The sequence below is a fragment of the Castor canadensis genome, chromosome 4, assembly GCF_047511655.1.
Source record: "Castor canadensis chromosome 4, mCasCan1.hap1v2, whole genome shotgun sequence".
NCBI lineage: Eukaryota > Metazoa > Chordata > Mammalia > Rodentia > Castoridae > Castor > Castor canadensis.
Window position 1 is genome coordinate 49,718,121 of NC_133389.1, and position 24,109 is coordinate 49,742,229.

A 24,109-nucleotide genomic window follows, 5' to 3' on the forward strand; every position below is an offset into this window, starting at 1 on the left:
TTGCTGAGTCTTCAAAAAGTCATATTCTTAAGAACTCCATCAATGAAACGTCCTAATTCAGAGCACACGTAGAAGTAAAAGCTTCATCTGGGTATGGCTGTTAGATCCTTGGATTTGCTGTGCTGCACTGCTATAATTCATTTCATTATCCGTTTCAGATTACATTTTATCAGAACACTGCTTTTCCTCACACTTACGTCTCTTCTAAGGCATATTTTCATATCACTTTTGGATCACCAGGGAGCATGTTCCTTGAATTATGGCCTTGATTTATTTCCTAATAATTACTGGATGCTGACTATGAACAGGACCCTGTGCTGACTTCCTCCACAGACACAATTGCTCCAGCCCTAATGATAATCACAACCCTCCAAGGGCATCATGAGATTTCAACAGTTTCAAGGTCAAGCTCATACAACAAGTATCATACCTGATTTCAACTTAGGTCTATCTGCCTTAGGAAAAACCTTACTTGTCCATAAAATTATTAGACAAAACCCACGTTATCAACACTACCTTTATGACACACGACATATTCTGATTTCTTGGCTTATGATGATATTTGGATGAATATTCTTAAAATAGATAATAGCTCAAAATTGCCAACTGCAAACAATTTATAGATGCTCTTGTTAAGTTATAATTATTGGCTTGCTAAAGCAGAGATCCCAATCTATTTCATTCTGTTTTGTAAAGTAAGAAATACAATTCTAAATTTCACAAGTTTGTGAGTTGCAAATATAGAACAGTTGACTTACTCTGCCCAAAGTTTGCTCTATAGTGTAGCCCAAATGTTTTCATAGTCTTTTATTATTATTGCCTCTAATTTCTTCCATGATTGAAAGACCTTAAAGCATGGCATGGCAGAACTAAAAAGACTCTACATAGTCTTTTCTAACCAGGCCGGCATAGCTGATTCGGGTGTGGCCCATTCTAGCATTCTCCTCCTCCCCTACACCCAATTTGCTTCAGTCCTAGAACTCATGAACCAACAGTTATTCTCCTGGTCAACAATGTGAGCTTGCTCTATGATTCCCAGCTTATTGTATTTCTGTAGCCTTGGCCACAAATAGAATTGTAGGATTTGGCTGGTGAGACCATTATTGGTGGCCAGGTGGTCATCAAAGGAAAAAGCCTCATAACAGGGGGTGTTGTCATAATCTATAATTTATAAACCCTGTCACTGTGTTAATTGCCCTTAAAAATTCATTATTGTCACCACCAGCCACATTCACTGATGAGACACAGGTCAGAGCTCTCTCCAGCTGCTGGAAGAAGGAAATGCGGGTGGGGGGAAGGGAGGAAGTGTCAAGAGATGCTCCCAGGTGTGAAGGCTAAACTTCATTAGCCCTTTCCCTGTGGTTGTTTACACATATGTGTGTGCCAAGATCGCATATGCCTCAGGAAATTTCCACCTAAACCTGAACTGAGAGGTCCACAAAAGAATGATGGAGATCAGTGCACTATTAAAGAGTCCATGCAGAGCCTCAACTTCGAGAGGTCATTCCCAATCATCTACCCACACCCCATTTTACCACGTGGACTCCATACGTGGGAGCTCCACAAAATGCATGGGAAGGTAGAGATGGCTCTGTCCACTAGTGTCTTCCTTTTCAAAGCATTTCTATTTTCATAGTAACCTCATCCATGACTACACTAGAGGGCACTTGAACACCACATTCATTGCAGACCAAGTCTGACACAAGTACTGACTGGTACTGGTAGTGGTTTGGGGTAGAAAGTAAGGATTAAGGAATTGATGGGGCTAACAGGAGGGGAATGTTTATTTTAACATGTCTTCAATAAACCCATCAGGATCTAAGGAAGTTTCTGCATCGCCCTTTGGGGATCAAAACCTTAATTATACGATATAATTATTGTTAATGGAACAAGAATATTTTAACCCAGCAAGATCAGTGGTGCTTAATGCCAGTGTGACATATTTCCCAAATCATTGTCTTTATTTGTAAAAACAGAAAAGAAGCAAAAATTGCATAAGCTCCCTGCATAATGAACAGGGAGGGAATGGCAGGCTGTACTATGGCCAGATGCTCTTTTATCTCTCTTCAAATCAACATGCAGAGCTGGTGGTCCTCAAATAGAAAGTAGCTTTCCTTGGGGATGGCAGCACTGTATGTTTGGAATGATAACATTCTATAAATAAATAAAACAGATTATTAAGAACACTGTGTAAATCTCCTAGTCAAACACCCCTTCGAGCAACCATCATCAGTGATTCAGCTTGGTTCCCTAATTCCACTGTATACAAATACACAGCATAAATACAGTATTTAACAAGCACTGGACAAGAAGCAGCACCCTTTCAATGAAGACCTATTCCAGAAAAATGAGCATCCTTTGTCCCCAGTCTGGTTGGTCACCCCCAGATTTCAGTTCTAGGTTTCCTGACTGAAAGAAACCTCTACCTCATGATTGAATGACTCTCAGGCATAACCTCCTATTTAAATGAAACATGAAATATTAGCTTGATTCTCATATCCTTTTTATTCCATTTTTGTGAATTCACAGGGTATCTGTTAGAAACCACATCACATGGGCTTCCTTAAACTTTCCTTAAGATGAGGGCAGACGATATGGGATCCATGAAGATTGCCTAGGATCCAAGCTCTAGTGCTGTCACTGGCTTGCCCTGAGACTGTCTAGTTCACACTACTTGTTCTGTGTGTCTTTGTGTCACTTGCTGTTTCTTTCTGAATCTCCATCTCTTCTTTCTCTTTGCCCTTGTAATACTTCAGTTTTATTCTTTCTTGTTCACTGGATCTAGGATCTTGATCGGCATGAATGTTGAGCTGACAGAGAGATACACTCTCTGATGGTGAGTACAGCCTAAATATAATGTCCTGGCTTTCTTTGCTGGCTTCTGGTGCATTACAAAACATGCAATCTCCAGGGTTGAGGCTGCCAACAAACCAGTACCCAGTTATTTCCTCAGCCGAATTACCTGGCCAGATACAAGCTCTTTTAGAATCTGATTAAATAAATGCAAGACTTTTTCCTTTCTCCCTCAGCCTGAATTATAGAAATCAGGTAATCACGTGCTACTAGAAGACTTTGTCAATTAAGAATCTTCTCAGTGAGTGGCCATTTCTCAAGCTGTCAACTGTAGCTTTCTACCACCCTGGGTTTGCTTCTGTGCAAGTTGATGAGTGTGTGAGAAGGGAGAATGGACTCCTGAATTCATTTCTGGATCAGCCAGCTACACCCTCAAACCACTCTTCTCTTCTCCTTTAATGCTTCTGTTTCATTTAGGCCACCTTACTAAAGGGCTTTCAGGCACTCATATCCCTCCTCTGCCAGGTTCAGGTGACATGATAGACTGAGAGAAAGCCCCAAGGGGCTCCAGGAGAGCCTGAGGTTCTGAGTTCCACCTGGAAGCCCAACATCAGGCCACCTCAGCACCTTAAATCTTCAACTCACAGGCAATGGTGCTAAATTGTTTCCATATGTGATAGGGAACCCAGAGACCACATTTTCTTTATCCATTCATTAATTGATGGATACATAGGCTGATTCTTTATCTTAGCTATTGTGAATAGTGTGTATAACAATTTCTAGATTACTAAACCCCTTGTTGTTATTATTTATATGTATCCCATTCTCATAACAAGCATTGCTCCTGTCCAGTTCTCTACAGGACACCTTGTGAGAACTTGAGAAATATTAGCTGTTAACAGTCTGTGGGCAAATTGCATCTGGCAGATAAGAGGAAAAACCCAATGTGAAGCCACTCCTCTTTGACAAACTTTCTAAGAAACATAAGCCCAGGTGTGTCTCTTCCTATATTTCTCTCTTTAATTAACATGACCTACAGTTTGGAGAGAAATGAATGTTGTGGATAAGTAGGAAAATCACTGTCTATACCTCAATTAATTACACAAAAGCCATCAAGAAGTCTGTTGCCATGCTTCTGTGCCTGATGTCTCAACAGCTGCTCAAGGTGCGGGGGGCGGGAACAATTCCCTGAGGTCTCAGGCTGCAGCCTGGCATAGTGAAGGATTCATGAAGACAAGACACCCAGCTTCCAGGTAGGACTACTCCCTGTGAAGAGACTCTGAGACTAAGGTTCTTGTTCACTACAAAGTGAACATGAACTCCACTCAGTGCCTGGACTGTGTGTGACTTCTGAAAGTCATGATCAAAGAAAGAAATTTTGGTCAAATATGGTCCATATATGTTTATCTCCAAAACCTGACTGAATTGGCAATGGAAGAATTAAAGAGTTGTGAACCTACACATTAGTGAGAACTGTGTGTGTGTTGGGGTGGGGGGGTGACAGCAGTGGATGAAATTGTCAAAACATTTGGAGAGATTATGACAGTGATGGAGAAACAGTAGTGACCCGAGCAGAATAAAAGAATCTATAGTCCAAGAATGTCCACTACAGAACCTTGGAGAGGTTGGGGCCTTGGACACTGCAGATCCCTTGGGAGGTGGAGGTAGAGGCAGGACCTAGAACAGAGACACTGCAGAAAGTCTGTGTGAGTAGTATTCACACGTGGGTTGGCTGTGTCTCTTCTCTTACCCCACCTCAGTCCACCAGACACTAGCCCTCTTCCAGTGTCTGCCACTAGCACATGCCCCACTCTATCCCTTCCAGGAGGACAAACATATATTCTTGAGAGAACTTGAACCAAAGAAGCTCCAGACTTAGCTAACAAAAGGATGCTAGGCTGAAAACAAAGCACTTAGATGAAAGACTATTCTGAATACCTTTAAATCTCTGCTCCCTGGATACAAATGCTCAGATACATATCTCCCAGGCAGAAGAAAGAAGGGTAATTCTCCAAAGAAACTGACTAGCCCTACAGAAAAATCCCCAGAGACTCATTTGAAATCTTCACCAAATAAGCCAGCTCATCAACTCCCAATACCTACTGAAGGATAGGCCGCCACCATGCACACAGTCTAGCACAAACCTTTATTTTTTAAAAATTTTTATTTTATTCATATGTGCATACAATGTTTGGGTCATTTCTTCCCCATTCTCCCTGCTCCCACCCTTGCCCCCAACCCCGCCCCCTCCCTCTCCCCTCCTACCCCCTCGCTACCAGGCAGAAACTATTTTGCCCTTATCTCTAATTTTGTTGAAGAGAGAGTATAAGCAATAATAGGAAGGACCAAGGGTTTTTGCTAGTTGAGATGAGGATAGCTATACAGGGAGTTGACTAGCATTGATTTCCTGTACACGTGTGCTACCTTCTAAGTTAATTCTTCTTGAACTAACCTTTTCTCTAGTTCCTGGGTCCCCTTCTCATATTGGCTTCAGTTGCTTTAGTTTCTCTGAGTTGAGGGCAACAAATGCTATCTAGTTTTTTGGGTGTCTTACCTATCCTCATACCTTCCTTGTTTGTTCTGGCTTTATCATGGAACACACAAGGACTTTGATCAAAGTCCAATTACCTTGTTGTAGCACGAACCTTTAAACACATGATTAACCACAAATGGACATTCAAGGACCACCAGACATTAGAAGAAAGCCTCAAAAATGAATAAAGAGAACAAAATTTAAAATGTCTATTTATTGGTTTATTTACTTATTTATTGAAGCACTAAGAAAATATAGAGGTAATAGAAGGAGGAGAAAAAAGTAAAAACTATACAATCATCCTCAGAAAGTTTTGAGGAGATATAGCCATAAAACAAGAATAGCATATACCTAAAAAGTATAATCAGGAGACAAGGAGAAAGTACAGGAATCAAATGTATAATGCAAAAAATGAAGAAACATTGACTAGAACACTTGGATGATAAGGTTGAATAATTCTCCTCTAAAAGTCAAACAAAGAAAATGGAAAAATGATACCTATTAACACTATTCCAGAATGGGGTAGGGGGGATCCAGGAGAATGGTGGAGGGGGTGAATTCAAGTGTGATATATTTGATATATCATAAGAACTTTTGTAAATGCCACAATGTGCCCCCACCCAGAACAACAATAAAAATAAATAAATAAAAGTCAAGGAAATGGACAAGAGGGAAGAAAAGAAACTTAGAGAACCAATCCAATGTGACCAGCATCTAAAATTCCAGGGAGAAAAAAATATATGAGTGGAAATAATTCAACAATTGTTTAAATTTCCCAAAACTGAGAGATATGAATTTCCACAGAGTACCCAGAAAGCACATTATATTTAAAAAAAAAAGTCAAGGCAAATATTTTGAAATTTCAGGATACCAGAGATAGGAAAGATGTTAGGTTTGCAGAGATGAGAGTCTACCACAAAGGACAAGGAATAGGGCTGGGGGCAGCTCAAGTGGTGGAGTACTTGCTTAACATGCTCCAGGCTGTTGGATTCACTCCCCAATACTGAGAATTAAAAAAAAAAAAAGGACAAGAAATAAAGATGTCATTGTACCTCTTACTAGCAACACAAAGGTCAAATGCCAATACAGAAATGCCTCTGATATTATAAGGAAAAAAATAATTTCAATCTATGTCTATGCCAAACCAAGCTCTTACTCTAGGAGGAAGGTAGAATAAAGACCTTTTCAGATAAACAGAGGCTAAGGAAATATACCTTCTATATACCTCTTCTCAAGAAGCTAAGTGGAGTTAGTGCTTCATCAAAATTCCTTCTTAGTTAACTTGGTAAAACAAAATTGGAATCTTAAGAAATTAAAGAGGGGAAAACAAATCCTAGGATAAAGCAAGACAAAGACTCTCCAGACAACTGTTCAGTGGACCTGAAGAGCAACCGATGCAGATGGCAGGAGTTTGGAGAATTCCAGGAGAAAAGTCTCCAAGCTGCAAAGGGGGCCAGGAGGCGATTTCTAGATTATTTGAATTTCTAACTTGTGGAAAATACTATGAGAGGTGTTTTTAACACAGCTGTCACAGGATCTTTGGAAAATTAGTAATGGCTTCCTAGAACACCAAGCAAATGAAGAAAAAAAAATATTAACTTCTGAGTGGGAAAGTAAAAATAGATATAGTAATTCGTTGATTCTGTAGAAAACAATATTTCCTTAGCCACAGTAGTATAAACACTCATTATAGACTAAACTAAAATGTTATAAATATGTGGAAAGGACATTGAGAGGAAAATGAGTGATAGAGAAAAGCTTTGCCACCACAAGAAGTAATAGATGATATCTAAAATAGATAAATTGAGGATTAGTATATTAGCAAATTATTTATAACTGTGTAGGTATAAAACAAAAGAGCTAGACTTGCTTGCCAATAGAGAGTGCATAGGGGATGGGGAGAAGTAGAACAGATGTTATTTTGAGTTTGTTTTTAAGCCCATTGTGGTATTATTATTTTTAGTTATGTCCATTTAAATGGGAATTATCCCTTGATATATATGAGGAATATCCAAATCTGAGACACCCAAATCCAAGATGCTCAAGACCCTTCTATAAAATAGTATAGTATTTGCATATAACTGATATGTATCCTTCCATTTAAATCACTGCTAAGGACTGGGGGCATAGCTCAGTGGCCTGGCACATGCAAGGCCCTGGGTTCAATCCCCAGCACTGCACTAAATAAATAAATAAATAATCACTGATAAAACAGAATGCAACATAAATGCTACAAAAAAAGCATTTATGTTGCACTGTTTCTTAGGGAATAATAACTAGAAAAAAGTTTCTACATGTTCAGTATACACACAATTTTTAAAAATATTTTCAACTCACTTTTTTTGTAGGTATGAAACCAGGGAATATGGAAGGCTGACTACTCTTTAATAAATACAACCTAATACCACATAGATGAATACATAGAAATAGATGAGACGGAAAGACAGACAGACCAACAGGAGAATAAATAGGGAGGTGAGGCTTGAGTAGACAATCAGGAACTTTCTGTTGATGTTAGAAACCATGAGGGGAGGCCTAGGCTGAGTCAGACACAGGTGCTTTCTGTCAGAACTGGAAGGTGGGCATTAGGGAATCAGGCAGAAAGGTATTACTTTTTAGATTATGTAGGAAAGAGTCTGGCTTGGACTGAGAGAAAAAAATAACATTGGAAGTAATAATATGAACTGACTTCTGGGAGAGTCTGGCAAAAGTAAGTCTCAGATGGTCACGAGCCAACTCTGCATTGCCCAACTGCAGGAGACATGACTCACATCGGATCAGGTGACCAATACTCCCTAGAGTGATGCAGGTGTACACACCAGCCCTGTGGGTAGAGATCCACAATCTAAGTTTGGCTTCTGAAATTTACTTCAACTCTTTTAAATTCTATTTGGTCCTTGTGAATACCTGCCTCTACAGCACTGTATCTGAAGACTGTTCAGAGCTTCAGTAGAAAAAATATGTTTTTCTTAAGAATGATACTGGTGCCTTAGTTTTAAGAAATTTGCCTCTAAGGAGTTAATAGACTACAAGCCCCCAAGAGGAAGTTCTTAAGTCCTAAAGTAATAGCAGAAGTATCAACCAAACACACAGCTGGGCTCCATGTAGGGTCTCACAGTCATTGCCCAACAAAGGTAAAGAAAGCAGGCAGATCACTTGCCTGACTAGGAGTTGGGCTAAAGTAACTGGCCCATGCCGGCCCTGAACTCTCAGCCATGTCTAAATTACACTCTGCTAGAGGAGCAGTTGCTGCCTCCTGGACCAAAGGCCTCTGCCCTTCAGGAGGGTTTCCCCCACAGGGTTGGATGCCATTTTACAACATTTCAGGTTCTGCTCACAGAGCTCCCTCTTTGTTGCACAGAACCTACTCCACTGAATTTTCAACTGTGCTCTTGTGTCATTTCTTCTGGTTTAAAGAAAAAATCCATAGTGAGAATTAGTCAGAATTCACTATTGATTACTCCCTGCATAAGTATCCCTGTGGCAAAGGTCGTCATGTGACATCCTTTGGAGTGCCCTTCCTTGTTAATCCAGTTGAGGTGGAACATGGCTCTACAGACTTTTACCAAGCCATGGTCAACATATAAAAGAAAATCTTCCATAAAGTTGCTACAGGATATCTAGGTGGCAAAAAACAAAGGGTTGTGAGCTGCTCTTCAACTTGAGCTCTAATACTTTTGTCTCACATGCCCTCTGCTGAGTTTATAGAAGTCCACATTAAAAGCAGAGTTAGTTGGGTCCCAGTGGCTCATGCCTGTAATCCTATCAATTTAGGAAGCTGAGATCAGGAAAACTGTGGTTCCAGGCCACTCTGGGGCAAAAGTTCACAAGACCAGTAGCTGGGCATGGTAGAACACACCTGTCATCCCAGCGATGGTGGGAAGTATAAAGTAGGAGTATTATACTCCAGGCCAGCCTGGGCAAAATGTGAGACCCTGTCTCCAAAATAACCAGAGCCTAAAGGACTAGAGGTGTGATTCCAGCGGTAGGGCTCACAACTAGCATTTATTAGACCCTGAGCTCAAGCCCCTGTATTACCAAAAGAAGGAAGGAAGGAAGGAAGGAACAAAGGAAGGAAGGAAGGAAGGGAGGAAGGAAGGGAGGGAGGGAAGGAAGGAGAAAGGAAGAAAAGAAAGGAGTCCCAGCTGATCAGCAGGGAACTAGGGTAATGAAGATTTCTGAAATCTGATTCCAAGTTTTATTTTCAGCCTGATCTGCTTCACATATTACATCTAATGGTTGGTTGCTCCCTGAACATGACTTATTTCACACATTTTACTCAAAATTTCGGAGTCCTGTAATGTTTCTCTTTCACCCTATATCTGGAGTCCTTGGCACCTTTCCAAATACATCCAGATCCCCCACTCCTACTCCAGCACACTTTCCCTAAACCTCACTGGCTGAGGGACCTGCCCATTAAGTTCCTAGGTACTGACCCCTTTAGCATTCCACATGGGATATAAACCTTCACAGAGCTTCCTCTGTCATCTTGAACATTGCTTAGCATTTCCTCTGTCTCTGCTCATTTCACCAGAGTATAAGTGTCTGAAAGGCAGAATGTACACTTTGTACTTCTTTCCTACAGCAGTTGGTCCATAGCTCCATAAATATGCCTTTATCTTATTATTGCTGAATAAGAAGAATTTCAACAGGAGGCACCCACCACAGATCATAACAGATGTTGTGAACAACACAATATAGCTACCTTTTCTCCAGCTCTAAGGTTATTTTTGTTCAACATAATTGGTCACTCAATTTTGATGATGTTCACTACCAGTAATCTGGAACCAGCTTCATTTTAGCAATGTATTAGCAGAAAGGCAGAATCAAGAGGCACGATGGAGCTCTGTGGCTGACTGCATGGAGGCCCTCCATTTCCTATGTCTGCAATCATTGAATAATACTACCAATCTCATAATGTTATTATGACAATTAAATAAATTAATAACTAAGCATTACAAACTGTGACCATTGTCCAGCTCAGAAATGGGCATTTAATTAACACCTGTGATTATTATTATTTTTTTTATTAAAACCTTGGTCCAACTCTGTAGTTATTTATCTCCTCTCACTCACGTAGGTCTTAAAAAAAAAAAAAAAAACTCTCCCCCCAAAAAACACCTCTTTGGCCTCAGCCTTTGCTTTGATTTGGTTATGCCTTACAATTCTTCCTTAATGGCAGAGTACTAGAGGCACAGAACTCTGAATGACAACCAAAGAGATGGATCCATACCTCAGATGAGACCACCTCCTTGGCCTCCCTCATTTGCAAGCTGCATGTGAAGGGTTTTGCCTCTTTTGACATAAGAAAACCACTTCTAGCAATAAGTGTGAGGTTTCTACAGGAACATAGCTATGGGACTGTGATGATTACATGAGATGAAACATTTTTAACGATGTGAGTGACCTCAAAAATTTGGAAGTTATTTGCAATGGTTGTTTTTTCTTTTTAGAAATTCCAAGTCTTCTACCATTATTTATTTCTCTAGGAGGTTGTTATTACCAAGTCTCAACACAGGAGGACTTTTCTTTCACCAAATGTTTCTATCAGCTTTTCCTCACATCACTGGGAGGTGACAGAAAGACTGCTCCTGAGAGAAACCCCTCCCTTAACCTTAGTAAGAGAACAGATTCGTGTATGGAGTACTTTTTCCTCCTGGGGTTGAGGTATCTCTTTCTATGGAAGGATTCTCTCCCCCTTGGACTGCCCTCCTGGCATTCAATCAGAGGAAAGGGGAAACTACTAAGTGCTGTGATCAGTCTGTGCACAGACTAAGCCCTGTCCCCAGGAGTTGCTTTTACTGACTTACTGACTTTCATACCAGTGTAAGACAAGGACACACACACACACACTCATAAAAGGTACATTCGGGAAAGACTGAGGGAGAAGGAAAAAATGAGAAAGGAAAAGGGGTTTCTCTCTCTCTCTCTCTCTCTCTCTCTCTCTCACACACACACACACACACACACACACAATCACATGTAAAAGTGAGAGAGGGAAGAAGGAGGCAGAAGGGAAGGAAAGGAAATGAGAGAGACAGTGAGACAGAGACAGAATTTGAAGAACCAGAGGGGAAATAAAGCTCAATATTACACAAGGTGACAGAATTTGAAGAACCAGAGGGGAAATAAAGCTCAATATTACACACCCATTGGGTGGATGGGCTTTGATGACTTCATCCTCCAGCCCAACAGCAGCCTGGAGCTGGGAGTCTGGGTGTGTAGCAGCTGAGCTCTACCTCTACCTGCTGCAACCAGTGCTGTCCTTAAGATGCCCACGAGGCTGTGTTTGCAGGAACTGCCACAGCGATCGATAGATAAGTCGTTGGTAGGGAAGGAGACATTCACAGGTTCAGACCTGAAGCTTGGTCCTTAAAATGAATTGGAAGCATCTGGCTGTTTTGCTGTCAGTAGGTAATGATGCAGCCGCATCACACACCCAGATGTGATTCTACACTGCTGCAGCTGTTCTGCTGGGACTTTCAACACCCAAAACATCTGCTGCTGGGACTCTGTGGTACCATTCTCATTCCGTCTCTCTGGATTCTTATTCTTTTCCCAGAAAATGTACTTTCTTTCAACTCAGTATTTTTCTATTTCCAAAGGTGTCATTCCAGCAAAAGGGTGCCCACCAAATTCTATAGAACATGGAAGAGAAATTCATAGCATCTTCAAAATTCACAGCCCAACTGGGGGGGTGTGACACTAATTAGTTTTATGAGGTTTGATGAGATAGAACATTATAGCCAGGCAAAGAATTCATTGTTTATTGCATACTTAGAAGAAATGGCTATAATGAAGTCACTTCTGTATGTTAAACACAAAGAGCAGGGGAACACCTTTAAATTTGAAAATGTTTATTTCTGGAATATTTGTCTGCATCATCAAACTGCATGCATAAAGCTCTCTTAGTACTGCATATTTAGGAGATAAAAGGTCCTTTTTAAAGCATGATCCCTCAAACATTTTAGGTGATATATAAACTCACACAATAGTTTTAAAGATCAACAGGAAATATCAAGTCATAAAATTTTCACATACTTTGACCCAGGCATCTCTGGGATTTTTTTTTCTAAAGAAATTATTGTATATATGGGAAAGGTTTATGTATAAGAATGCTTATCATGGGATTAATTACAGTGAAAAATGGTTCTGATCTATTGTCCCCAAATACTGAAATAGTTAAGATAATGGGGTGTTCTCTACTTCCATAGGATACATGGAAAAATCAATGTGAAAGACCAAATTGTTCCAGCTGCTCAGAGAGCAATTAAAAAGATATTTACTGAAGCTAATAACTTGGGAAAATACTTCTGACATATATTAAGTGAAAAAGCAAAATGCAAACTTGTTTGCACATATTTGCATAGAATCATATCAAAACACGGCATTTGAAAATGACCCAAAGTAACTCCTCCAAAACAAATAATAGCTATTGTGTTTGAGTGGTAGAATTATGGGCAATTTTCTTCTTTCTGCTATTTTCCTAATTACTTATGAAGTGGTTATATTATCTGAATCAATAAAAAGCAGACAAAGAAAAGTGGGTCCTTACAGCATGACCAACACATGAGACCTGCTAAGGTAAGTGAATTTAAATAAAAAGGAAGACCAATTCAAATCAAATGCAGTGCCATCAAACAGAATCTGGAGCTAGCAGATTCCACCTAGAGGCCTGACTCCCCTGTATAACCCCCAATTTCTGCCTGTTTTAACCAGCATTTTAAGGAATACAAAATGAAATTAACCCAAGATTCCTTCACCTGCGAGAGTGAGGAATACAGTGACTGCCTGTGAGAAAACCAGCCCAGCTTCACATAAAAGCCATGAATAAGCACACATGGAGGAACTTATTTTCCTTAATTTCAGTGACTGAAAAATCTTGAACAGGGCTGATCTCTTTGGTTGCACCAGGCCCTGTTTCGACAAGCCCTTGAAACTTGGGAAGCATGAACACAGCACTTGTGTCCCACCATATCCAAAAGTCTTTGCCAACATTATATTAAACATGAAGGAGAAAACAGACTCGTCGATATTGTTTTGGACTGCCTTTTTTTTTTTTTTTCCAAAGAGGCCTCTCAAATTTTTAAATAGTCCAATTGATTTTTTTCAATATCCGAAAATACATTGCTATTTCTTAGCATTTGGGAGGACAGCTTTAATTTAGGAGTGAAAGGGATGATTGAGTGATTGTAAACTCATTAATTTCAGGATTTCTCAAGGAAACGCTGACCCAGCATCGTGGCCCTCACACACACCATTATAATCCTTTGATTTCCTGTCACTGCAGATAGTTAAAAAAAAGAAAAGAAAAGAAAAAAAGGCGAAAGTAAATAGGAGACATGGAAAATCAATGTGAGGTGCTGAATTGTTCCAGCTGCTGAGATTCTGTTAATGACATCATATTTTCATGGAGACATTCAGCTCAGACTTGCCAAGTGCCTGCATCTGGAGACCTTGCATGCCATCCTGTTGGGGGAAGCGCTTCTCCCTAGGCGTCTCCGTTAACTGCAAAAGGACAAGCTACCCCAGGAAAGCAGCTTGTTCAGACCAACTCTCTGAGGCAAAATCCCAGTGATTATCATGTCCTCCGTTACCATGGAGATAAGAGGTACAGGGAGCTGGAGGGGCCCACTAGAGTGGTAGAAAGCGGGTAATCAGTGTGCACAGAGTGAACCTAAGGAAAATGAAAGTCTGCTCTGCTTGGATGGCCAGGTCTTCGGTGGGCTAAGTGGGAGAGAGCGAGAAAGGGGAGTCAGCAGAGGGAAACAATAAGAGCTGAAGGACAGGGCTTAAGGCTTTGTGAAGTGCCAGGCCCGTGGGAGCCACGATGGATTTCCAAGACAAAGTCCTCTGAGCTCATACACTCTTGCCAGGGCAATAAAAGGAAGCTTCCAGTGCAAGGATTGTTGCAAATAAAGGCCATTCTACCTCTCCTTGTGATTTAGACCCTTCTGAACTCCTCTTCATCTCATTCCTTGTTCTTTTTCTTCTCTCACATCCTTCCAGAAGTTTCTGAGGCCCCATTTTCCTTCCATGTTCATGTGTAGTACCTTGAGCCTCTCCACCCAGGCGTCTCTAACTCATGGTGACTCACTCACTTCCCTTCTCTTTGCTTTTCTCCCTGTAGCACCTCTTTTCCTTCATTTACTTCTAATTTTTCCTCATTGTAGTTCCTTGAACAAATAGGTAGAGAAGACTTGGTTCCATCAGAGGTGCCTTGGGACATGTCCTTGGGACATTCCCACTGCTACCCATTCCTGCCTCCATGACAGGATCTGTTCTAAGCACAGTCTCAGCCCCAGCCTGTGATTTTCAAACCCTACACTGTTCAGAAAGACTCCAGGGCTTCTAAACATATTTTATTTTAATCTCATTATTTAAATGTTTCTTTTTCAATGTGTGACACCTACCTCGTATTCTTTTCCCCACCATTTCACATTTTAATGAATACAAAATGCATATTACACTTAAATGTACACACACCTAGTATATATATACATGAATATAGTACATATAAATATGAGTCACACTATATTTTCAATATGAATTCAATGTAAAGTATAAATTTTTACAAGTTTTAACATATTGTAAACTTGTGCCAACCATGTAAATTATTGCATGCAGATTTGGAAATAGAGACTCCTTATTTCTGGGAACTGTGTCGCTGAGTAGGAACATTGAAGTTTGCAATGATATTTTTATAAATTCAGTCCTGTGCATGACTGTTTATGTAAGATTGTATAAAAGCACACAATTAAAGCCTATAAGTGAAGGGTTCTATTCAGTGTAGAGCAAAGGGTCCTGCCTCAGGTGGGACACCCTCTGGCTGCAGGATAATTGCACTGGTGTGATGGTAAGCAGGTTGCACCATCTCAGAGGTTTTAGCTCTGGTTATAATGTCCTGATTGCTTTCTGAGTGAATTTTTAATAAAAGGAATTTGAACACTTACTAAATATCGTCAGTGATCCAACTTTAAAATAAAAATATCCTGCTATTCCCCATGCAAGAGTACAAATCAGTCTGATTAAGCAGGTCCCCAACATTGCAAAGCCAGCTGTCAACAAACTTTTGTCATTTACAACTATTCATCTGAGCCACCTGTCAAATCCAGAAGCTGGTCTAAAGCTGGAACCAGTTTCTATAATCCTTGACTTCCAATTTTTGTATTCATTGAAATTGCTTCATTTTTATAATTTATTGACTCTCTAAAGATAATTATTATAAATTTGAAATAAAATGCATATTAATAAACTATTTAATTGGCTTTATATTTTGGGATTTCCATCTGGCTTTTATTTAAAAAAAAAAGATGCTTTGTGACAAAAACACAAACCAGGTGAGTCGAGAACCCTTGGCATTACCACTGCCCCTTGGTCCCCTCTCATTCATTCTGTCCTTTGACATTCAGCTGCAGGGGAATCCAGTGCCTGCACCCTGCCTCCTCTCTTATGGTTAGACATGGTGACACATGCCTGTCATCCCAGCTACTTGGGAGGCTGAGATTGGGAAGATTGTGGTTCTGGATCAGCCTGGGCAAAAAGTGAGATCCTATCTTAAAAATAACCAGAGCTAAAAAGGACTGGAGGTGTGGCTCAAACCACAGAGCACCTGCCTAGCAAGTGTGAAACCCTGAGTTCAAACCCCAATACTGCAGGATAAAAAAAAAAAAAAGCAGATTCCTGGGACCTTACACAAGCTCTCAGGAGGTGAAGACCTGAAGCTGCCTTTTGAGCATACTCTTCAAATGTTGCACTTTGACATCCAATGGTCACTATCAAGGAACTTCTTCACGAGTGTGTAGGGGGGCCTGGGTTTAGAGGGGATGCTGACTGCACTCCTGTGTCTCCATGGGAAGACAAAGACAGAAGGTCATGCCAGGAATCAAGATTACAGATACCCAGAGAGAGGATAGAAAACTAGTAAGTGATTTTAAAAAGCATAAGAAAAATAATTCTAATTCCCTTTTCTCTAACTCCAGATTAATCAGTGAGCAACAGCAAAACAGAGACAGGCTGAGGACAGAACCAGGAGGGAGCCTGTCCCACCCAAAAAGAAAACTAGCAGGAAGGGGAGGGCCAACCAAGGCAGTAAATGGAGACAAGGCAACAGGCCATGGGGGCCAGGGAGAGGTACTAAACCCAAACCCAGCTTCACCAACCTATACAGACAGGGCTGCTGGGATAGCTTCCTTTTCCACCCTTCTCTCAGGCAAGCCCAGAATTCCTGAACAGCCAGGGTAGGGAGCACTTGACAGAGCCAGCAGGTCCCCTGGCCTGGTACCTCCTCAGGCTGCCATTCTTCCTTAATGAAAATCCACCATGCACTCCAAAAGAGGAACGAGGACACTTCGTTTTTATTCCACATGCATCTCATTTGTCTTCAGTAGGTTCTTCCATAATCTCATCATTATTGCTATGGCCCTCAGAGGACAGCTGACTTGCATTAATCAGTCAAGGCCCTCATTGCTCACCAGATTCTTTACACTTTTACCATGCCCTGGGGCATCCTAACTTACTTGAAAAATTAATAAACCTCCCCCCTCTTATCTTACCTTATTAATGTCTGTCTTTGTAACCCATTATCCCCGCATATCATCAGAGATCACTGGAGGGTGCAGTGGTCACCAGCTTGCTCCCCTAATTCTATCCTAAAACTGGAACGCCTCTCCCCTCCTTGAATGGCCAGAAAGAAAACAGTCTTTGTGGGCCAGTAGGGGGTTTGTTTACCAGCTCAGATAGCACCATGGACGGAAGGCAGGAGAATTCTTAGGCTTCAACTAAAGGCTATTAAGGCCCATTAAGTCCTTCTCTCCTCCTTCACATCCTTCTCCCCCTCTCCTGTGCACCCTGGTAAATCTGACTCATTAGCTTTGGATGTTTTGAAATACTGGTACATTAATCACTTGTGTTTGCACACTGTTTATGTGGGTTGTTGGTCATGGTTTGCAGTTATACTGGCTGTCTCCCTTGCTTACTTAAAGGTACAATCCAGTTGAAAATAAAGATTTTTGCAGGTTTGCTCATTACACACAGTGTCGGCAGCTGGTGAGTGTCTTTTGCAATTCATCAGAGGCCTCGCAGACCACCTGCTCTCAGCATCCTGCAAACAGCTGGCTCTGGGTAAGTACCATAAGCTATTACCTTATCCAACAAATAAATTAATAAATGGATGGATGGGTAGACAAATAAGCACATAAACTGGATTGTCAACCCTGAGTCATTGCTTCTTGAAGGAAAAAGTCAATTTTTAAAAAGGCAAAAGACAAAAAAATGTTTTGTGGTTTTGTTTAAATGAAAAGAGGGGAGGGAAATGAAACTCTCAAAACTTTGGAAATATTTTGTCATTTGAGTAACAAGGCAATGAAAAAAAGAACTCGACAACAGGCTGGCAATGTGGTTTGGTAAGAACGTGAGAGGAGAGGGGATTGAATTTCATTGCGTGCCAAGTTTTTTTTTTTTTTCTTTTTTTCTTTCTTTTTTTTTCTGAAAATGCCATAGGGAGGCTTTGTGGATCTTGAGCTAAGGCCTCCAGATGTCCCAGGATTAAGAAGACAATCCTTGTTTCCAAGGTTGTTAAAACTTTAGGGTTGTGTTGTGTCTGTGTAACTTTTATCTCAATTTTGACCTTGAGAATAAACTTCCAGTAGTCACACCCTGCCCCAGTGTCTGAGCAGGAGTTGACTGTTGGGTACAGGATTAAGGTTCCTGGGAAGAAGAAAGACAGGGCTAGAGAGACAAATTCTTGGCTAGATTGTGGCAGAACTTAACAATACAGAAACTAAACGGCAGTAGCGGGTATTTGAGACAGGTGCTCAACAGGGTGTCATTTTGGAAGACTTATGAAATTTAACACAGACAGCCTGGGACTTCCCTGAGGTCTCCTTGGAAATTTCTTATAATTTGAAGCTGGGTTTTGTAAACATCACCCAAGATAGCTATGATCCCTGTTAAAGAAAAAAATATTCATGATACTAGTTAAAGAACTAACTCTACTCAAAAGGGGCTACAACAATGAGGAAAAAAGATCAGGCTCAATCTGAATACATCAAGGAAAAGTGGTAACTTATAGGAAAGGGCAGGGTGGGGGCAGCGAATGGAAAATCACAACGAGGGCTCGAGTTCTGCCTAAACTGACCTAACAGGATACTTGCTTAAAGGAAGTCAGAATGATCAGATGTCAAATGGGGACAGAGGGTAGATGATAAGGAACCCAATCAGGTAACAAGGTGATCAGATATATATATATAAAGGGTGGAGATTTTGTTAAAACTGACTTAGCAGGTGTATTAGTCAGCTTTTCATCCCTATCACAAAACACAGGCGGGCTACTTGTGAAAGCAAAGAGGTTTCTTTAGCTCACAGTTTGGGAGGTTCAAGTGTAGAGCACCCTGTATTGGTCAGTTCTGGTAAGGGCTCTTTGGCTGTATTGTCACAGTAGGGGCATATACAGGAGTAAGTGACCACATCTCCAACAGGAGACAGCTGGGTAACAGCAGTGTGGGCTTTTATAACTGACTTCAGGGAGAACTCACTGCAGGAAACCAGCATTCCCTTCTGATGGCAGTGTTCACAGTGACCTGAGGACCTTCCCCGGGCATCACATCTTAGAAGTCCGCACCCCCCCCCAACACTCTCCCACATCCCAGTGGTTTACACTGACAACCATCCCTTGGGGGCTAAATCACATCCAAACCATAGCAGTTTGATTCTTGGTAAAACTGGACACTGCACAGAACTGGATGTATAAAAAGGTTCAAAAGTCAGAGCCTAGTTGGATTCAGAAGAACCTGACTAGAATTTGGTCAACCAGAGAATCCTTGTCATCTCCCCAAATAACTTACTCTCATCTCCTTGGCTCAATCAAAATTTAGCTGTATCTTTTGACTTTGCCCTTGTAAAACTGGCAGGGAATTCTGGCATAGGACAGGTACCTACCCGACTCACTTCTTTATGGGTTTCGTTAATCAACTGACTAAATGAAGCTCTTAGAAATAATTTTTATCATATGCTGGTTAAATTCTAATAATTTTGTAGCTCTATTTTTGCTGCTTTGTACAGAGTGTTCACAGACTGAATTAACATGGAAAATGCTCCACATTATACTAAATTGAAAAGTTGCAAAATTAAGATAAATTTATATTCTCACATTTTTCTTGCTTTAATTCTTCAAGAATTTTGCTATTAAGAACCTTAGTTACTCTGTGTCACAAAGGACCAATAATACCAGCATCAACCTGGTCTTGTCAGAATCAGAATTCACATTTTAACATTTAAGATCCCCAGGTGACTTGCTCATACATTAAAAGTTGACAAAGCTCTGCTTTCCTGTGACCTTGATTCTTTTAGGTCAAAAGTGCCTGATAAAGATTGCCACCAGACACATCAATACTAAAGTGATCATAGGAATTTGAATAAGAAAATGCAAACCAGGCCATTTCCTTACCAGTTCTTTAGAGAGGCAGCATGATAAGGTAAAAAAGAGAATGAATTGGGAGTTAGGAAAATCTGGGTTGGCTTTCTGACTCTGCAACTCAGGAGAAAACTGACTTCAGGCTAGTCACTCCTCTGAGGCTTAATGTCTTTATTTGAGAATGGAGATAACAGAAACTTCATTTCTAAGTACCAGGGAAGTCTCAGAATTAAAAGAAATCTTACATGCAATCACATAGAAAGGTCTAAAAGTGTTATATATGTATAATTAAATCATAGCAATAATAAGTGGCAAGCCTGCTGGAGCTGGATCACTTACCAATTGGATGAGAAGAAAGGCCCCATCTCAGGGGTAGGTGGAGAACAGATAAACCCAGATGTACTATGGTGCATTGTTAACATTTCCAGTGGTGGAACTAGATGTACCAGCTGGTATATTCACTATCTCTGAGAAATATGAGAGAGCCTTTAAATATGAGGAACTGGGCAGCTCTTGCTGAGGGTCACTGATTTATTGAAGCAAGATTATGACCATCTCAGGATAATTACTCAAAAATTCAAACCATAGGACCATCTAGGCAACATTTAAGGAAATGCTGATCTCTGGTGGCCAATGGACAGATAATCAGGCTCAGAATATAATTGCTAGAGTAGCAGAGATTCAGAGAAAGTTAAATTCTCATCATAGAAGGTTTCTTCTGCTGAGGCTCTAATAGGAAAAGTATAGGATATTAAGACTTGGAGTGAAGATATCTGAGGATTGAACTTGGGAATTTTTACTCTCAGTTTCTCCTGAGCCCTCCAGGTCTACAAACAAGGCCTACTCCCCTTTAGTAGAAATAGTGACACTCCACCCCCCCCCAGCTTGCCTGAAGATCATTCAGAGACCTCAGATGAAGCAGGTGCCTACATTAATATGCCAGAAGTCCCCAAGGCTACCCTTAAGTTTGATGACTCACTAGGCAGACTCACAAGACAGCATATGGTCTTTCTTGTGGCTATGATTTATTACAGAAAAAGGACACAAAGCAAAATCAGCAAAGGGTTCTCTCCCAGAAGAGTCACAAGGACACACCTAATTCTACCAGCAATGACTTGTGATAACACTTGTGAAATACCAATCAGGGAAGCTCACTAGAGACTCAACACCCAGAGTTTTTATTGGGGGCTGCTCATGTAGGCAGCTCTGCCTGTTGTGTACCAAAATTCCAGACTCCCAGAAGGAAATGGAGTCTTCAGCATAAACCATGTTGTTTGTACAAACAATTTTGGCACAGTGAGCCACTCTTATACCTTCCAGCCATGGTAGAAACCTTCTCAAAATTCAAGTTCTCTGCTGTCAGTGAAGGGTCAGCATTATAAGCAGGACTTTCAAAGAACAGTAGTTAGACCTACTATGTTAACTTGTATCTGCACACTCAGTCACCCTAGGACTTTTAAGTGGCTTAAAATAGCTAATATTTATTTGCTCACAATTCTGTGAGTTAGCATTTGGGGCTGGGCTAGGCTGGGATGGCTTGTCTATACCCCTGTGACACCAGCTGTTTCTCTCTTGAGCTTGCAGTGAGCTGGTAGTCTAGCTGGGGTTGATGGTCCCCACAAGCCTTACTCACCCATCTGCCATTGGCTGAGGCCATTTCCCAGGCACCTCAGTTTTCCTCCAATGAGCCTTTCTACAGGAAAAAACTCACATGGCCACTGGGTTCAAGGAGGGAGGCAAACAAAAGATGAATGACTTTTTGAGGCCTCAATTCCTAAGTTCTTCTATTATTTGAAGCACCTTACATGACCAGCCCATGGTCAGCAGGGTAGAGAAATAGACTCTGCCTCTTGATAGAAGAAAATGACCAAAAGGTATGGGAGGAATTTTATGCCAAATTTTGCAAATTACCAAAGTGCTTGTGCCATTCATCAATTTATTGCCTGTTAACTCTGATCTACCCTTCCTTTTTTCTGCTTTATGATCCTGGAACAAGACTTTGCAACAATTCCTTTCTTTACAAATATTATATTATCTTTATGAATAGAGGGCACTGAAGTGACACTACAGGGCCACAACCAGAGAGGGAAGGAATTTCTCTCACTCTTTCCATTGGGTCACTTTTCTTTGGCCTGGTTACCAGCAAATTTGCATGCAGAAGGCCTGGTAATACCTCACCAGCTCTTGTGGACTAGGTCCAGCTTCCTTGAACCCTCCAGCAATTTTCTACACCACCCACTGGGCTAATTCCTGCAGACCAGCTCCATCTGTGCCTTCTAGTCAGTTTCTCCATCACCTGGACAGTTCCCATGGCAACTACACTCCCTCCAAGGAGGTCTGGACCTCAGCCTCAAAAAAAGAGGTCTCAGATCCTTTCCTTTTCCACTCTTCCACAGCTCTAGCAGTAGAAGCTGTTTTCCATAAGTGGCATTTCTATACTCATTAGAGTCCTTTTTTAGCTCTTTTGAAAATAATCAAATGTATTTTACTGCTTGATACTTCTTTACATTAAATTTTCTCTGTTCAAACTACTGGTATAGTTTCTGTCTCCCATTTGGACTCAGATTGATGCCATGCCCTAAAAGACAGTGCTTGCACCATTGCCCCTCAGAAAAATAGACAAATAACAAGGTTAAATCTCATTTCGGCACACCTTAACTATGGATGTGCTGCTCGGCTAAGGGGGCAGGGACACAAAAAGAACATCAAGATCTGGTTAATGTGTGCCAGCAAGAGTTGGGAAAGTGTAAATGGGAATGGATACTGATAGGTGGGGCTGTGGGGGAAAAAAGTGGACAAAGAAGCATGTGTCAGTGTTGGCATTTTCTCCCATGACACACAGTCTGGGCAGGAACCCTGGAGTCAGTACTGGTATACTGCAAAGGTCTTGGAAAATGTTCATGACCAATAAGTTACAAATACCAAAACTGATATGGCAAATGATCTGGAAAGAGAATTTGAGGTCCAGAAAACTTGGTAGGCCAAAGGAGATGTACTAGGTAAGTCTGGAAATCCCACTGCCAATCAGCAATGTGCCACAGGAGGGCCCACAGAATGCATTCTTAGAGGAGGAAAACACTACACTCTTGAAAGAGTGCTGACATTGTTGACAATATTAGTGGTGGATGTTCTTTGTAGGCCAAGGCTGAGAGGGAACTCCATCACAGAGCTGAATGCTTTGAAAGCAATGTAAATCTTGAGGCCTGGTGGCAGCAACTCACCATCAAAAGCAAGATGGGCACAATAATCACATTTAAGTGCAAGAGGCAAGGTCTGAATTACAACCAGGGACCCTCAAAGAATGCTAGAGATGGTAAACAGAATATGATCTTCCTAGGGACAAGATTGGTGGATAATCCTCATGAGTTTTACACCATTATCCAACTAAAAGAAATCAAGAATGGATTATGGGACTCTGAAGGCAGCTGCTCTAATGCAATATTGTGACTGCTTGACAGACTTCTGGATCTGAACCAGTTCTCAGTTCCAGAATGACTAAAGGAGAAGCCAGGTCCCCAGGGCAAAAGACCTTGCAATACCACAGCAAGTGTATTCAACTGTAATTACCACAGTTCTTCCCCCAAAGTGATCTATATCCATATTCTCAAATAACTTTCCAGGGAAAAATAGGAACTTCCAAGGGTTGTTGGACCCAGGGGAATAAGTTGATTTTTATTTCTAGGGACCCACAATACCATCAGCACCCCCATTATAATATGGGAATACAAAGGTCAGAAATGACTCAGGTCCAGTTCACTATGAGTTCACTAGGTCCATGGATCTACCTACTGATCATTTCCCTGCACCCCAAAGTATAATTGGAATGAGCATAGGTGATACTCTTGTATCAGGTTCCTGACTGGTGGGAAAAAATTGTTGAAGAGGGGAAAGCCAAATGGAGGCCTCTGAAGTGTGTTCTACCTCCCCTTAAGTGAAGATAGCAAATATAAACTAATACCATATCCCAAGGGAAATGGTAATATTTAGTGCCATCATCAAAACTTTAAAGAATGTGGTGATGATGATAGCCACGACATCCCACTTCATTCACCATCCTACTCCTGTGAAAATATCAATCATGGTAGATGACAGTGTACTGCCATCGGTGGTATAGTGAAAACATTTAACAACAGGCTCTCCATGGGCTAGGGGAGGCTTGCTTTGTAACGTTCCCTTGGCTTAAGAACCAGATCACAAGACTCCTAAGAATTTTACAATCAGTTCTCACAGGCCACTGTGGGCCTGCTTCTACATACTGAATGCCACAGACTTAACTAAACAGAAGTCCCAACTGCAGCTGCTGTGCCAGATGTGGTATCTTCAGTAGAAAGAATTATTTGAATGTGTCCCCACCAAAACTGAGGTGTTGC

At 41.0% G+C, this 24,109-nt stretch overlaps 1 long non-coding RNA gene across 2 annotated transcripts in view; it reads left to right on the forward strand.

Moving 5' to 3' along the window:
* The first annotated feature begins 17,322 nt into the window (after positions 1–17,322).
* The window catches only part of LOC141422344 (uncharacterized), a 62,968-nt gene continuing 56,181 nt past the window's right edge, over positions 17,323–24,109 (forward strand). For both annotated transcript variants that reach the window (XR_012446892.1, XR_012446891.1), the window contains exon 1: positions 17,323–17,449. This is a non-coding gene — a long non-coding RNA (uncharacterized lncRNA). The remainder of the gene's footprint in view (positions 17,450–24,109) is intronic.